Consider the following 18,189-nt stretch of genomic DNA (forward strand, 5'->3'; position numbering starts at 1 on the left):
AAGGAGTCACCTGCAAAAGAACCTCTTTTTTGATATGAACTTTGCTTCGTCACGTATTCAAACACCTAATCTGAATGAACGCGTTGCTGGAAAACGAGAGGAGTATTGCATATGTCCGATGAATTAAAGATTTTTATACTTGGGGATATTCCACCTTTTAGCAGAATGATCCAAAGCTGTTTCTCCTGACCCTTTTTCTAATTTAGTTGGTAAAGAGAATAGAAGGATTTCGGTCAGTATAGATTACGCAGGCAAAGGTGGCTAATTAAACTAAAACCTTTTTTTTTTTTTTTTTTTTGTTTGTATGTGTGTGTGCTTATATAATGCTTATATATACTGTGCTGATGATAAATGACCATAACCAGCTTTTCATATATTCTGCGTAAGCTTTTATTTTTGGTTCTTTTATTAGAGGTAAATAATAAATTCATACCATGGTTTTGCTATTTCCAGTTCAGGGAGCCTTCATTGTAAACACAGAATAGATGTACGAAGTCTTAATACTTGAAAGAAAAATACTGCTTGACTAAATGCGTCTTAAAGGATTGTTTGTAGGCCTATGTTGGCCAATTTAAGAAATGAACGATAGTTTTGGTTTAGAGACAACTTTTAGTAAGGTCCTCACAATTTATTCAACAGTTTCAATTTAAATGTATAATAGATATACGAGGTCTTTGAAAATATTGTTTGACCAAGTGCCTTCTTAAAGGACTGTTTGTAGACCTATGTTGGCCAAATTAAGAAATGAATGATAGTTTTGGTTTAGAGACAACTTTTAGTAAAGTGCTCACAATTTAGTCACCAGTTTCAATTTAAATATAACTTTTAGCTAAATTTCCCACAATTTATGTGACAGTTGTTTAGGTACACCTTTTAGTTAAAATACTCAAAATTTAGGATTTTATGCTAACCAGATAGAAAAAAATTCCATAGACAAAAATAAATTTCACAGCCAAATTAAGAAAATAAATAAAGCAAAACTCAGCTGTCCTGAGATAGAAAATAGCAGATAAATAGTAACTAAAAATTTTTGTGGAAGCTGGGTACGATGTAGAAATTGCGTTAAAGACAAAGAAATGCAAAATGGTGTGTGCGGGGGGAGAATTGTAAAAGACGTCATTTCTGTCAAACACGGATTCTAAAAACCCATTTGCCGGAATATTAAATATAAAATTTTTACCTAGATAACTTCGAATTTTACATGATTCCTATAATCGATGTTTTTCTCTGTTTCTTTTTGACTATTTTTTCCTAAAACATAATTTTGTATATTTCAAAATCTTGTTTTTTTTTTTTTTTTCTTTTTAATAACTGTAATAGGTTCAATAAGTTGAGGAACAATTTATTAACTAGAACTTCCTTTGAGAGCGAGGACAAAATAAGTTTTTTACATTTTTATTAAATGGAGTCATAAGATCAAAATTATTTTAGTCTGAAAGTCTATCTCATTTGATTCATTTTTAAAAACTGACGCACTTTTATTAAGATAACATACATCAGTTTTAAGAAATTAAAAAAAATTCAGTCTCTTGTAAATTAAAAAAAAAAAAAAAGCAAATTTAAACTTTGCTTTACTCTGATCTCACGTTTTAGTCTGGTCCATTTATATCCTTCTGCATCATTCTGGCGTTGTACAGAGTGCTGCACCCTTTTTCTTTTCAAAACATTTCATTTAGAATGCATAAAGACAGAGGGGGTTTGTACATTTTTAGAACGATTTCGATAAAGAATTAAAAAAAGCAAATATCTTGGAATAAAAATTTCTGGCAACAGCTTATTACATGAAATAAGAAATGTCATCTGCCACATTTAAAATTTATTTTTCTTTTCAAAATGTTGTATGTAAACAAGCTGCGAATATAAGGATGTTCTTGCGCTTTGCAAAGAGAAATATTTCTATTTGACAACACAAAAACATTATAAAACGCATGGTATTAAAATTTCTAAAAAAAAATCTGCCGATGCAGAAGACAGTTGCAAAATTTTTAACTACATCTGTAGCAGTAATAAATAATATAAAAAATCTGAAAGCTTTCAGATTTTATACTACGTCCAAATGGGCGTTTATTTAACATTTTTTGGGTTACCTTTATTTATTAATTATAATTCTTTTCGCGCTTAAATCATAAAATTGATTTCAACAGCAATATCATAAAATATTTAAAAAGAGCATATCTTAAGAACTTCCGATATACAGTCTAGCACTCTGCAAATAAAAATGCCCCCCGGTACAGTGTTGCCATTGCTTGCTTTGAAATCGTTGAGTTTGTTAGTCAAACATTCGTTAAAGTTTTACAAAAATCAAATAGATAATAAAAAAAAATCACAATTCACAATTTAGGCTTCCAGATGCCCATATTCGAGTAGAAGACTATGTTGTTCAAAATTTGATGCCTCTAGGTTCCGTCATTTTTCCACAATGCGAGAAATATACATACATTTATGCAGATACTTCATTATTTTAATTTCTTTAAATATAATGCAGAGCTCTAGTATTTGGTAGCAACAATTTTAAAAGTGAAGTGCCATTTTATAATGAACGACACAAAATGCCAAAACGAAATTAATAGCTCATCTGGGCAAATTACCCCTTTGTACCCCTTTGGGGTAATAATAAATGAGTATTTACAAATTAAAAAATTGTGTCCCTTGATGAAGCATGGATTTGACTGCAATTTAAAAAAAAAGGTCTATTTATTACCGAAAACGAAGTGAAAAAATGTACAAACCTGGTTCGTCAATGGAAATTAAGTTATAATTGTCGCACGATTCTCTTACAGTGTAAAATTATAAATAAGAAGAGTGGAAAAACGTATTAAAATCAACTCAGCGAACAATTAAGAGAAAGATTTATGTCCAATATATTTACAGGAGAAATTCCATTTAATGACTTTTAAAGAGTAAGACTTCAACAAGACAAAGCAATAAGTCATGTTTCCAAAAGTACCATTGCATTCCTTGAAAAAATGAAGACTGATATAGGTATTGCATATACATATGTATACCGTTTCAACGTATTCTCTAAGTCCCTGGCTTTTCATCTATGGATTATTGAGCCTTGGGTCTCTTGGGGGAAAAAAGCTCTGTCTAAGCGCAAACCCACCACGATTGATAGACTGAGGAAAGTAGTGGAAGAGGATTTCCAATCAGCACCCCTGGAAATCTTATGAAAAATGCTTCTATCATGGAAATCACGATGCAGACCAGAAAAAAGGCTATCAAATCGAACATTAAAAAATTCTTTTTACATTTTAGACAATAATTAAATGGCCTAAAATCGTTCTAAAATGTGTAATTACCCTCTGTAAAACTGGAAGCTACACATTATTATACAAGTTATGAATCATAGTGAAGGGATATAGAAAGCCTTTTTACAGAACAGCTAAAAAACTGCTAAGGAAACTACCAAGCTAAATGAATTTGCTGCATCTGGTTTTGACTGCATAATTCCTCGAAGTGTGTAATTCCTCGAAATTTTAAAATTTACAATGAACCAGAATCTTTCGCAAAATTCTTATTTTTCGTACATGTACTTGCTTTGAAAATGCAATAAATATCCTTTTAACTGAATTTCATTTAGCTTTTACCCAGCTTAACTGAAACAGCGGAGAAAATTAGCACTGAATTAGTAAATCTGTAAATAATTCATTTCCATTTTTAAAATTATCTTTTCGCTTTTTTTCCTCCTATATATTTTGCGCTGAAACTAAACTATCGCAATATATTTATGCGAAAACAGTGAACTGTGAAATGTCTGTCCAGGAAATGTTTTTTACGCTTATTAAATGATTTATTTTATTACATGTAGAGATAATTTGATGTAAGCGCTCGTAGCGTCAACACCTTGAATTGTGAAAAAATTTCTACCTTAAATTGACAGAAATATTTTCTTTAGGCTATACGAAACATATGCTATCTGAAATGTTTCCAACCACTTTAGTTCGAATAAGCGGAATTCCGTGTTAAATAATAAAAATGGTGTAATAATATTAAGAGAACGTTATGGCTGTAGTTCTGTGAAACTCTCCAGTATAATCCGACTGTGAAATCAGCACATAAAAAATTGCTTTCGATAAATCATGTCACATGTATACAGAACGTATAAAGGAAGATATTATTTCTTGTTTTAGAAAAATATAGCCAAAAAATTCCTTTTCGTAATTGTAATCCTCTGACTATAAGACTTACGGGACTAGCCATTGCTCCAAATGTTGCGTATTTTTTATTCCCTTCATGCTATTTATACAGATTTGAGAACTGAAATATGCGGCACTTTTTATAAATTTTATTTTAATTTTACCGAATTGAATATTTTCATATTTTCAGTGGCATCAGTTATCACAATCTGATTAAATTATCACAATCTGTCGGCATAAATAGTTCTTAACCACGTGTAGAAGTTTTTTACTAATCGTGTTATCCATGTTGCTGAGTAAATTAAATTAATTCATAAATAGCATACGTATTCAAATGGCAAGCATAATGTATGTCTCCAAATGGCTAGCCCATGTAAATCACGGCATCTGAATGAATATAATAAATTAATTCATAAACTATAAAAGAAGCAAAAAATTTAGATGAGTAAACTAAAGCAATGAAAATAGTAAAATATAACTATGTCTAGATGAACGAAAGAAATTAAAACAATAAAAGAGCATTACATTAAAATTTCCTTCCAGAGTTTATTCTCGTTGGAGTTCCAGGAAATCTTTTGTTCGGAAAAGATTATATTCTCTATTGCCGTATATCGGATAGAATGTTTAAAAGGTTTAATAATGATGATAAGATAGTATAAAGCACTACGGCTCTAGTGTTTCTATAAAGAACATGGCGATCCATTTTTACCAGATATTGGACAAAAGGAAATTTAAGACAGTTGTTGGAAATTTGTGTTTTTCTACTTGTCGCAGTACTGAAATATTATGTTATAAAGCTTTACTATATTAATGGGAGCAGTTGTAAGCAAAGTGTCTGTTTCCTATTTATCTGCGCATTTGAAGTTAGTCTGCGCCTTCCTGTTCGATTCTACGGTGACTTCGAACGTTTCAGTGATCCGTTTTGGTTCCAGCGATGGTTGGGCGTTTCCTGTACCGATCATACAAAGTTATTAGATCGTTCATGTCCAGTCTCGATGCCTGGGTTCCTGTATGGAAGTAAAAAGATTTTGACAGTGTTCAAGTATCGATACTGAAACAAACAAACAACTTATTCTTACTGAGATTGGGTGAACACACCATTACTTGATGTGTTATAGATTGTATAAGGATACAGATAACCCATTTTAATTTTTTCCTTTCTTTGATAAGAGTTAATAATGCTGCATATAGTGTAAGATAACCGAAATGGAAAGATAATAGGATGATTGATGTGATTTCACCAAAGACGAACTGCAGTTATAACTATTGTTGCGTTTTTCTTTTCTGACACCAGTTGCTACGTTATTTTCTTCCTTCACGTTCGTACGGGGTTTGTGTGGATTTGGAGTGAATAACGACGACACTTGATGAAGTATCGAAACACACTTTATTGGCCGGTATTAATCAGGACAACTCTAAAATCTCGTTTACAGTCGTCGAATTGTTATAAACACGCTGACACGATCAGCGACACAGCTTTCAGGTTATCAAGCTATCACGGTGGAGACAGCTTCACTGTAAAGCATCAGAGTACAGCTCCCGACTCTGCTTGGTCGTTCTCGGAACTCCACGAACTCTCGAGACTCTCCACGCTACAACTCGCGATGCACTCGACGACACACAGAGCACAGCTCCTGACTCTTCGATTCAGTCGTTTCCGGAGCTTAACACACTCTCTCGATGATGTACTAACCGCGATACACTAAGAGACTCTTCGATGCACTCGACTACCAACTCGGCGCTAGACTTCGAGACACTCACTCAATGACTGACTATCAGCTCGCTATACGAGACACATACTAACTGACTGCGAACCAGCAGGGTTTATATAGCTTTCGGCTTGTGTTCGAGAACATTCTGCGCAAAACCGGTAAGAATGCGTTTCAGAAGGTTCTCCATCCGTCCATGGAATATCGCCGATTTTGTCGCCAAATGGGCGATTTCTTGCAAAATATGGCAAGGATGCCTTCCCTTGCCTTTTTATGGAAACCCTAAAACTCTTTTGCGGGGGAAGCTATCTCACCGCGCCTGTACATTTCGTAACACTATTAACATTATCATAAGGAGAGGAACCATTTAATTTGGTTCCGGCTGCTTCAGCATTCTTTTATTAAATATCAATTACATTTACTACTGGAATTCAGTTTTATATTATGGACTATAAAAATACCTATAGACAATGTTCTATAAAGAAACTATAAGGACTACCCCATATTCTAAAATTATCTTTTTTTAAAAAAGTATGTCTATGTCTATTGCATTCTATTTTATAAACAATGGACAATCTAGGGACTAAATAATGTCCATCTGTGGTCTATATAACACTTATTCACACAAATTATGGATTAAATATCAATGTACAAATCGTGTACATTATGTGTATATGCATGCCAAAATTATCTCCAAATTATGTATCACTTGCAGCATTAAAAATGCAACATTTCGTAAAAAATGTACGAAACGATTCTATAGGACCTTCTTTTGCCCCCCATAACGATTTTCTTGCTAAGATTCAATATATGTCACCAAGATAACTTCAAATCTGTTTGTCTACAAGACTTAAAATCGGATGTCATTTTGATGGAGAGTTGGTTAGTATACTCTGTATAATGAATAACTGTGTATAAACGATTGATGCTAAGATATTCATACGAATAGTATTCAGATTCTCAAACTTGGGTTCAGTTAAATCGATCTATATATTCGCTTTTGTTTAAATAACATTTTAAATTAACATTTTCTTCTGCTCAAATAATTTTTGCGTTTATAATATTTAAATTTCATTATTTTTTTATGAAAGGCCTTTCGATATTATTGATTTTTTAAAATTATGACAATTATAAAAGTAGTGCTAAAATTAGTCACGCTTTACTTGTGGCTCATTCGAGAAAAAGTGCTATTTCAAAATCTAAAGTGTTCTATTTTGTGATAAATTTTGTTATTTATTTATTTTAATCTTTAGATGATGTTACGGGATGATATCTTACTTTAGATGGATATCGGTATGGGATGAGTCATCGATTAAGACCACTTGGAACAAGCCATGACCGGTTTTAAATAGCAATAATCGGCAGACCACGGTTATTCAAAAATGGCGCAAACACATTCCACACGACTGTAGAGAACTATAGTTTCAGTTGCTAGAAATAAATTTTTGAAAACCTTAAGACTTACCGGTCTCAATAATTTCAAATAATTACAAATTTCTATAAGTTATATATGTATTTTTATGGCGTTTTATTTTATTGCATTTCACAGTTAAATAAGCTGTTCAACATGTCAGGGATCTACGGAAATATTGCATCGAGCTATTGAATCGGTATTCTGGTGGCGATCGTATTTGTTTGCTTAGTTTTTCTGTGTCACATCCTCTTAATTTTTGCAATATTGCAAACGATTTTATTTCCATTTAATTTAAATCAAGCCAAATAATAGTCACACGATGGCTTCTAAATGTTCCGTGACTAAGAAAAGAATAGCATGTAATTTTATGTAAGATTATTTAGCTTTTGAATTTATTTCTTTTTTCAAAACTTACATGGAATTCTTTTAGAACTTTAAAATTCCATGGATTTATTAAAAACTATTAAGTTTTCAAAATATTTTAAGTTTTTCACTAACGTAATAATGAAATTAAAGTTATAGATAATCTTATAACTACTTCTAAACTTTCAAGTCTCCCTTTTTTTATTTGAAACTAAAAAATAGAAATATCTTGTAAAGAAATACATATGGAATGTCAGAACAAAACGCTAGTCATTTTGTGAAGCCTAGCTAATGGCCGAATGGTTAAAATCGCTGAAAGTTTTCAGTTCGATATGGACTCGAGCCTAAGCAAACGGATTGGCTGCTTGCTAATTTTCGTACTTTTCTTCATGTGTAACATGAATACAAGCTGTTTTCCTCAGAAAGTCCTCCACGGAGACATCCCTTATTTTATACAGAAAGCCCTACTATGCTCGGTGCGTATTCAAAAGGTAAGTGGTTAGAGTCCCGGTGAGGGCACTGCTCATTTTTCATCTCTCCTGCTTCGAAGTAACCTAATGTCTCTACAAGCTTTCATATAACACGGCGCTCACACGACATTCTAAAAAACATGCTTCTCTTTAACCAAGAACCAAATAAATTACCTTTACCGAGTAATTATGGTAGAAATGGCGATAAATCATCTCACATTAAAATGTAATATAATTAAGAGAAATCGTCATCAAGGCAGAAAAGATTAGAAAAACGAAAGAAGGAATAATTAATTGCTACGCAGTTATGTCGATGTATAGGAATTACATTTTCGAGATGAAGATCCTTCTATTGAATGAAGAAAAAATTTAAAGAGATTGCTCCTCAAGAGCCTTACAAGGAACTACGTGAAGATCTCACAGTTAAAAGTTAATAATCGAAAATAATACATTTGAATATTTTTTTATTTATTAAAAAATACAAAGTAGAAATCAAGATACTGTTGAAAAAGGCTCAGACTAGATCTGGATTGGATTAATTGATTATTCCGAAGCACACTATTAACGGTTATATTCTAAATTACTAGATTAATCTTACACTTTCCAACGGAAAGTGTTTTATGATTATGCTAGACACTGTTAAAACCTCAAAAACGCTCACGCTGATCAGCCTGTTGCCAGGACCCGAGTTGAAATATCACTGGCCTTATACACTCGCCAAGATTATATTACATTAGATTATTTTGCATTATGGCAAAGTACTTGAGGACTGTCTGGGAGAGCTACCTTTGTGGAGGGCTTTTTAATGAAAGCTGCTGTTATTCATTTTCCATAGGCGGAAAACTAAAATTAATTCTATGTGTAGAAAACATATTGGCCGAGATCTGAACCAGAGTTGGGTGTCCACCAGCGGTCAAGCGGTAAAGTCCCTGAATATTGGTAGTTCGGTCCGGGGGTCGAATCTCGACGAACTGCATGGGCGTTTTCGGGTTTTTTTCAACGTGTGAAATAGCCAGTTTCTCTTATAAAGTCCTCCACGAAGGCATCCCTTCCCTTAGAATAATGCCATAATACATCCCTTTGCCAAAATAAAGTAAAGTTAAAAAGTAAATCTGAGCTGAAGTATGAAGTACCAGTGCTCAGTGGTTACGCTGCTCGGCCGCTGGGAGGCAATCCAATCGACTTCTGCTTTCTTCATTAATTTGGTTAAGCGGAGTTTACGTAAGAGAAGTTCGGTTTTAATGCATTCGGCCTGGTAAAGGATTTTGCTTTCCCTTTCTGCCCGAAAATAGAGGATTGTTATATCGGGTATTTCATTCCTTATCGTGAGTTCTTCTCGTATGTTTCAAATAGAAATAGAAACTCAAGACATGAGTATGATATTTATTTGTGCTTTTATAAAGTGAAATTTGTCAATTAATTTTCTAAATTTCTAAAAATTTGAAAGCCGAAATCCTTACATGTTATTTCAGCTTGAGAGATAGTTTTGCAAATTTCTCATATTAGCTTCAAATTTGAGAACTCTTCTTATATTCTACATATTTTATTACTTTTTTTTTTTTAGGTAATAAATGCATTGCTCAATATCCGAATTCACAGTTACGTCTGTCGCATAAGAATTTTACTCTGATGTCCATCGTAATGTCAGATTGAGTAAAGTTAGTTCATTGCTAGATGTTAAAACAAATCTTTCTAATCTTTTCTCTTTTCTAAGATTTCTTTCTAATCTTTTGAATGACTCCTTTGCGAGTACAGTTAAATCTCTTTAAGATGTCGCCTGGATAACTCGTCACCCCGCTCATCACGTATATCCTAAAATATCTCAATTACTCTTCTGTGAAACTCAGTTTGTTTTTCTGTCCCTATTCAAGCAAGAAGCTCCGTAAACTGCGTCATCTTAATCCTGTACATTTATTCTGTTTTTTTTTTTTTTTTTTTCTCTATAATATCTAGTTTGCCCAACTTGTTCAGCCGATAGGTTTTGTCAAGATATATAATAATGCCATGGCCTGAACGTTATTTTCTCACCACCATCTCACATTCATTGTAATAATTTTTCTTAAGTAAATCTGCTGTGAGGACTTTATTTTAAAGAGTAAGATGTAATTCGTTTCCTCGAATGGCTGCGTATTCTTAGACTTCCATAATGCTTGCAAATCACTATCTTATTTTTGGCTGCTTTAACTGAAATTTTATTCATCAAATTAGTTTAAATATAGGCCTCAACTTAAATGCAGTTTGCTGAATTTTAAGAAGGGATTTCTGATGATTTTTTTCGCCTCTTGTTTTGACTATGAATCTAATAAACAAATAACATAAATAAATAAATTTCGATCTAAAAAGTTCAAATTACGTTGCAACACTCGAAGAATTACCAGTAAATTTTTTTAAAAATTTTAATAATGTTTTAAAAACACAAAAATTATAAGATTAATAAGAAACTGCAATCAGAAGTTATCATGTAAATTTCAGTGTAATATCTGAAACAATTTTTAAGTAGTTATGATAGGCCTGCCTGTTTAAGATTTAATCCCTCAGAAATTAAAATTATACCATATAAAATCTTATATTTAAAATTAGTTATTCGAAATGCCAAATCCAAACGAAGAAGACGAAATTTTCTCTGTTATTTTTCCTCGCATTAACGCCACAGAGCCTTATGCACTTATTTAATACGGAAACTAATTATTCAAGGGTTGATATATGTTTGTTTCATCGAACTGCTTGGAGGTACGATTTACCGTATTTTCCTCAAGAGGCGATGCTTTCTATTTTACAGGACGCGAAATCCAAAAGAAACAAAATTTTTTAAAAATTTAAATATTTTTATACCTCTAATGTTTTATCGAATTCTACGCCAACCTGTTTTTTTTTTTTTTTTTTTTTTCTGAATTGAAAGTCAACATGATTTAAAAACCCATCTGGTGAAAAGATACCGCATGGTTATTAAAAGGGAAAAAAACAAAGTTTATTAATTCTTAAGAAAAATAATATTAACAAGGGATTATTTCTGACAAGATGATATGGCGTAAAATTTTAAGAAAAAGAAAACGAAAGTTTTTCTTGAATTTATGTAATGTATCATCATTCCTTGACTTTGGTTACATACGTAATGAAGAATAATACATCTAAATTATTATTCATTCTTTCGTAACAACAGAGTAATTACAATGCATATGAAGAATAATATATCGTAATTATTCTTCATTCTGTTTAAAACGAAAGCTGTTTTAAGGTAAAATTAAATAAAACGGATATGTAAGTAAATAATATTACCGCCCTCTAAATCGAATTTTGAACTTAATGATAAAATCTTCAGGAACAATTTAAACTTCCTTTTTAACTCCATTGTTTTAGGTAGCTATTTAATATTTTATGTATTTTATGTAGTAGTTTCCATTGTTCAGATAAAACGATAGATTAAAATTTAGAATAAAATATATAATCTGCCGAAAAAGGAAAACGTAAAACTTTTTTTTTACCTTTCTGAATCAGAACGAACCTCTGAAATAATCTCCTGTAATTTGCTATTAGCTTGTAAAACGTTTCGATTACTAATTTAATATGCTTACTATATCACTTTAATTGATTTCGAGAGAGAGGCGCTATGGAAGGTTTACTTTATTACATATTGTTGCTTATCCTAACTGGTTAGCTATTAGGCCAGACCAGATCCATGAGTTCAAGGAACGTCAGTATTTTCAATACCAATAGGTCCTCTTTTACAAGTTCCAAACAGGTGAGAATATGTCCAGGACTCAATGATCAGTATTATATTTCCTACCGATGGGGTAGATCTTATTTCCCCGGTCAAATTTAAGGCAGTTCAGGTGTCTACTTAGGAGCCTCGTCAAAGTAATCTGCTGAGCTAGATTACCTCCAAAAGTAATAGCACCTCCCGGCTGCCTGCCTAAGTACCAATCATGAGCCAGAGGAGAATGGCAGGAAGAGGCAGCAGTAGATTTAACTCTCGAGCAGATCTCCTAAAAGTCTGGTTCCATGAACCAGACTGTATTACATTCAGAGCTGGGACAAGGTTGAGGCTAGTGAGACACTTGCCTCAAAAAGAGAGCCACGTTAGTTAGAAATTCATTTAAAAAATGAAATTGTGGTTGTTAATTTTCAAGTTTGCAATGTATTAAGAAACAAAGATTCAAAGCATAATATGTGAAACAATAAAAATTTGTTAAAATATTTTTTAGAAATTAAAGTATTACATTCTTGGCACATCCTTCATTTTCTCTGGTATGTAGCCAACTCTTTGATTTCCAATAACTATTCCTGTTAGCGATCTTCTCGGACAGGACAACGTGTCTCCTTTTACGTATTTCACGTCCAGCTATCAGCATAATAAGCAGCAACTTTATTCAAATATGAATCAAGGGATTTATTTCATTAATTTACCGCAATTAAGTTCCTTTTGTAAAGCATTTTTTATTGCATGATTTATATTAATTCCAGAGATTAGTAAAATATACTATAGTCCAGCTAAGTTTAGAGATGAATTAATGACTTCAATTTATTCTCAAAAGTTCTGTCGTATTACAGTAGTGTATGTACTATTTCCTAATATTAAAATTTATTATTGCATCTAAGGTATTGAAGTAAATTTACGTTTCTGATAAGAGCTTCATAGATTAATCTCGTCTACAAAACATCATATTGCCGATATCAGTGTACGTCTCTTTTTAATCTGAATCACAACTATTACCGCTAGCACTTCGTTATAACAGCTGTCGCATGAAATTTGTTTCAACAAACTTAATACACAGAAAATTAATGGAATGGCATCCGGAGCTTAAGCAAAACATTCATAAAAATGAAATGCATTAGGTTTTCAGTATTGTTAGAGATTGTTTGCATAATTTGAATACATGTCTTGTTGCACCCGCAGTATCTCACAGTTGGTTCTCATAGTTGATTCACAGTATTCCTGGAGTAACACAGTTGTTGGTAGACGATTTAGAAGAATCGACACAGCTACTTATTTTCTTAAGACCAGAATGTAAAATTGGAATGTAAGAAAAGACTTTATTGATTTGTTCAATTGTTTATAATAAAGCATCAGAGTGGGTTGTATATTACAAAGAAATAAACAAGGAAGCTTAAAATCTTGAATTTATTGGCGAAAATTAAGGCAAGCTTTTTGGCTTATTCTAAAGTAACTAGTATTCACATTTCCAAAACACAGATACTCCCCAATACCAGTGATACCGAAAAATAGTCCTCATACTGGTAATAACAGTCGTATATAAACATTGTTTTATTACATAACTATAATAAAATATAAAATTAAAAAAATAATAATAATAAAATCTGGAAGATTTCAGATTTTACATCACGCCGAAAGAGGTGTTTTTTTCATTTACACACACATACACGTTTCGAGAGCATTTGGACTAATGTCCCTTTGGGCCCAAAATATTTAAAAACATCATATCTTTAGAATTTCCGATAGATAGTATCGCGCGCTGGAGATAATGTTTTCTCCGTACAGCGTTACTATTGATCGCTTTGAAATCGTTGAGTTTGCTAATCAAAAATTCATTAAGTTTTACAAAATATGAAATAAATAATAAAAAAAAATTCCAAAATCCAAATTCGGGATTGCAGGTGCTCATATTCGGATGGAGGACTATTGTTATTCAAAATTTGATGGTTCTAGGTATAGCTGTTTTTTTACAGTACGAGAAACATAGAGATGCAACGCAAAATGCCATTTCGAGACTAACAGCCCTTCTGGGCTAACAACCTTTTAGGCTAAAAAGGTTTATATTGTTAACATAGAAATTCCAATTATTTTATATTTATCGAAGCAGAAAACATGAAAAACGTGCAATGCTCTCGCCGAAATTGGACTCCGGATTGCTACCCGGACGCTTCCAATTACAAGACGAGGGAACATAGTAAGGAGAGATAAAATACCTTAAAAACTAACTAGTAAAATGTTGGTAATAACTGGTAATAAATAAAGATTTGACCATGTTAATTTGATTTGACCATTATTAACAAATAAAGATTTGACCATTTGGGCAAGTGGAGAAGTCCACTGATTAGTGGTAGTTCTACTCTCGAGCTCCGAAAAGTGTGTGGGTTGCATAAAGGCTTTTCTTTCTTTCTTTTTTTTTCCCTGCTTTTTTTTTCTTTTTTTTTTTCCTTTTTTCTTTCTTTCTTTTTTTTTTTTTTTTTTTTCCTAAATTTGTTTTTGCTCATTCGTAACATGAATATAAATCAACTTTACGCAAGAGTGAGAATTTACATCTTTGCCTCAGGTGAAAAATATCTACCTCTGATTACATTTGCCGGCAAAATTAAGATATTGTGAGAATATTAAAGCATAGCCTCTTGTCTTAATTTAAGCTATGTTTACTGACCTTGATAATAAGCTGATGAGAGTAAGTTCCTATCTTTATTCTGGGAAAACAATAGTTTATGAAGGAGAGTGAGTTTTAAATCAAACTAATCAAGTAAATCGCGCAAACATGCAGCTGTTCACTTCATAGAAGGCACGTAAAACCTTGCAAATACATATGTCTAAAAATAGAATTAATCTACTAGTGTCAACCTACAGCTTTATCACTGCATGGGAAAATTGGTTCGTTACCAGGGTAACAAATATGCAATATTGCGAATAAGGCTTCCTTCGCTATTGATGTTCTGTTTAAGGTAAAAGGATATGTTTAATGAGCATTTACATATTGGAATAATAGTAAAACTCATTTATTTTTCATTAGTTTTATTTTATGTAAGTTTTGCTGTTTCCCTTACTTTTCCAGCAAAGCTTCTCTCTCTCGATTTTTCATGTTACATTACACAGAAAAATACAACAATTTCACATATAATTGCACGAAATCGCCCCTGTATTCTAACTTTTCCGGAATAGCTTCTCTCTCTCGATTTTTCATGTTACATTACACAGAAAAATACAACAATTTCACATATAATTGCACGAAGTTGCCCCTGTATTCTTACTTTTCTGGCATACCTTCTCTCTCTCTTGATTTTTCATGTTACATTACACAGAAAAATACAACAATTTCACATATAATTGCACGAAGTTGCCCCTGTATTCTTACTTTTCTGGCATACCTTCTCTCTCTCTTGATTTTTCATGTTACATTACACAGAAAAATACAACAATTTCACATATAATTGCACGAAGTTGCCCCTGTATTCTTACTTTTCTGGCATACCTTCTCTCTCTCTCGATTTTTCATGTTACATTACACAGAAAAATACAACAATTCCACATATAATTGTACGAAATCGCCCCTGTGTTCTTACTTTTACGGCATAGCTTCTCTCTCTCTCGATTTTTCATGTTACATTACACAGAAAAATACAACAATTTCACATATAATTGCACGAAATCGCCCCTGTATTCTAACTTTTCCGGAATAGCTTCTCTCTCTCAATTTTTCATGTTTCATTACACAGTAAATACAACAGTTTCACATATAATTGCACGAAAGTTACGAAGTTATGTACAAAATTCATAACAATATGATACTCACATTTCAAACGAATATTCTCATTTCTGCTCACGGTGTTGCTTAAACGGTATTACTCACGTTATGCTTTTACTTGTTTAGGAACCTGGTTAAATTACCAGAATTCTTTTCTACTAATAGACTTCTAAGTACTACTACTATTAACCATTAACTTCCATTACACCATTAAATTCTTTACGGATTTAGGTAAAGTACTTTCATCAAACAAAGAGCATCACCCTTATTTGATAACATAACCGGAAAAATGAAATTGAATTGTGTAAGTAACGATGTTTTCATACAAAATAAAACGTTTATTCCATTCAGGAACTCTCATGAATGGATGAAATGTGCTTTATCAACCTGTCGTAAAACTCCATTTCACAAACGAGGCGTAAAAGTTTTATAAATCTAGAATGACGAAGGCATGGGGAGGGTACTGCTTATCTTTACGAGCAGAGGCGAGAGCTTTCTCTCTCTCTTTTGAGGTCGACCCGTGCGCTGACATAGCATTTTCTCAGCCTACTTCTTTCTATTCCTTGAACTGTTGCTACATCTGAAAGTCTACCATTTAAAGTTATACATCGTTAAAAACGTTTATCTTTATGTCTGTGTTAGCATTATTTGCTGAATACTATATAGTATTGATATGACCAAAATTATTTACGTACCATAAGAAATTAATGTAAGCAAGGGATGGTAACGTTGAGTTATTGTTTTTCAAAAGTACATTGATTACGGAAGATGCGTTTGAAACATATTTCGCAAAATGAGAAACTATAGAAGATGTGAATGCTAAGATATAAAATATGATAGCTTTTTATGTTTGATAGATTATGGTAAAGCATGGAAGGGACCTGAAAACTAGGGTAAAGCAGACCTGAAAACTAGTCATTTAGAATTAGGTAGCTCATAAGTAACTGTGATTGATAGAATACTTTTATACAGAGGCTTACAAAAAGGCACATAAAACTGTATGCATATTGTAAATCGTACATACTATCAAAGAAACGGTGTAATTTTCATTCGTATATTTCACGTATGGTATGGTTTATTAGTCCTAGCACTATAAAATACTAATTAACATATACCTGCAAGAATTTAGAATTTATAGAATTGAATTTAGAAATGAATTGTGACTACTTAATAGTTTCAATGGCCAAAGAACTGAAACGCTCTTAGCCTCGGCGTTGTGTCGAAAAAAGGTGGTAAATAACCATTTTAGGATAGTTTTTAAGTGCAACGTTGCTTTAAAAATCACAGAACCTTTAAGAGCTACCTCTTCAGATTTGGGTTGTTCTCCACTGAGAAGTTTAAATATAGTAGTGATGCCAAAAACAATGATCATTTATTGTTGAACTGTTACTCGTTTGAACCGCAATGAAATTTTAAAATCAAAATGAATCACTGAGATTTAGCTGGCCACAAAAATTTTATGATCTTATTAACAATTAAGATGCGTTCTTAGTCTGAAAAATTATTAGTGAAATCTAAAATTTCGTTTATGTATCATATTAATACTATGCATGCATACATGTAATAAGATTATTTTTGATGACTTTGCGGATGTTATAAGATAAAAGCCGATTTGTGAAGAAACAGATGCAGTTGCTCCTGATTTAACACCTTTTTACTTTTGATAAAACAATGCTTGGTACAGATGTACTCAGCCAAGCTGGCGTAAGATATGTTGCTCGTTGCTAAACATCAATTACATCGCTACTTTCCACACTTCTGCAATATATTTGACGAAAGAAAGAGCAGTGGCGGACAGCAAGAGAGAAACCGGAGAAGAAACAGGCAGACTATTACTTCAAGTGATAGGTTAAGAATGACGCAGTTTTAGTTTGACTTTATCCCTCTTAGTTAAATTAAGGTTTTAGTTCGTAAATTTTTATATTATTATTAACTGAAGCGCTATGCAGGTACACAGAGGAAAAAAGAAAAAAATGGGACAGTTCTATATCTTCCGTTCTATTGGGCCGATTGACGAAATTATCTTCCGTTTTTCATGCCTCGAAAGCTCCACTTAGCATATGTATTAGATTTATATATAGCGTTGTTCTAATATAGGTATTTTGACACAAAATCGGACGTTTTCTGAAATGACATACCAATGTTTTTTCCATATTTTAATTCTATGACTTAAATTGTGCCGGACTGCCAAGTTTCGTAAAATTCGCACGAGTAGTTTTTAAACAATTAGCTCTCAAAATTTTAACTCCGCAATTTTAATTGAATTTGATATGTATTTATTAATATCTCTTTTTTCATTAAACTTACTTCGTTCCTTCTCCCATAATTCGAAATTTAGGCTTAATCCAAATATATTTCGCACATTTTTATGATTTATTTCTCAAATTTGTATTTTTAAATATTTTTTATAAATTTTTCGAAAAAAACTTTTGTTTTATAATTTATAAAATTTTTAACGTCATCATAAAGTAGATGTATTTCTAATCATACCTACAAAAAATATTTTATAAATATAAAAGTTTTTTATTTAAAATTTTCTAAGATATATAGGAATTGAAATTTGGCATCTTTTTTTTGAGCGATAATAACGCCAAATGTGGTTTACGCACTTTGTTAAAATTATCTGAAAGT

At 32.2% G+C, this 18,189-nt stretch overlaps 1 protein-coding gene across 3 annotated transcripts in view; it reads right to left on the reverse strand.

The window, feature by feature from the left end:
• LOC118195135 (uncharacterized) overlaps positions 1–18,189 on the reverse strand; it is a 171,420-nt gene that overhangs the window by 86,792 nt on the left and 66,439 nt on the right. Inside the window, exon 1 of one of the 3 annotated variants that reach the window (XM_085813848.1) lies at positions 15,607–15,965. The exons of the other annotated variants lie outside the window; for them this stretch is intronic. The gene's annotated coding sequence lies outside the window, so the exon portion shown is untranslated. Of the gene's footprint in view, positions 1–15,606; positions 15,966–18,189 lie in introns of those variants that run through there. 3 annotated transcript variants of the gene reach the window in all.

This window comes from Stegodyphus dumicola, chromosome 3, assembly GCF_044657685.1.
Source record: "Stegodyphus dumicola isolate Sdum_Otavi_A_Nest chromosome 3, ASM4465768v1".
Lineage (NCBI taxonomy): Eukaryota > Metazoa > Arthropoda > Arachnida > Araneae > Eresidae > Stegodyphus > Stegodyphus dumicola.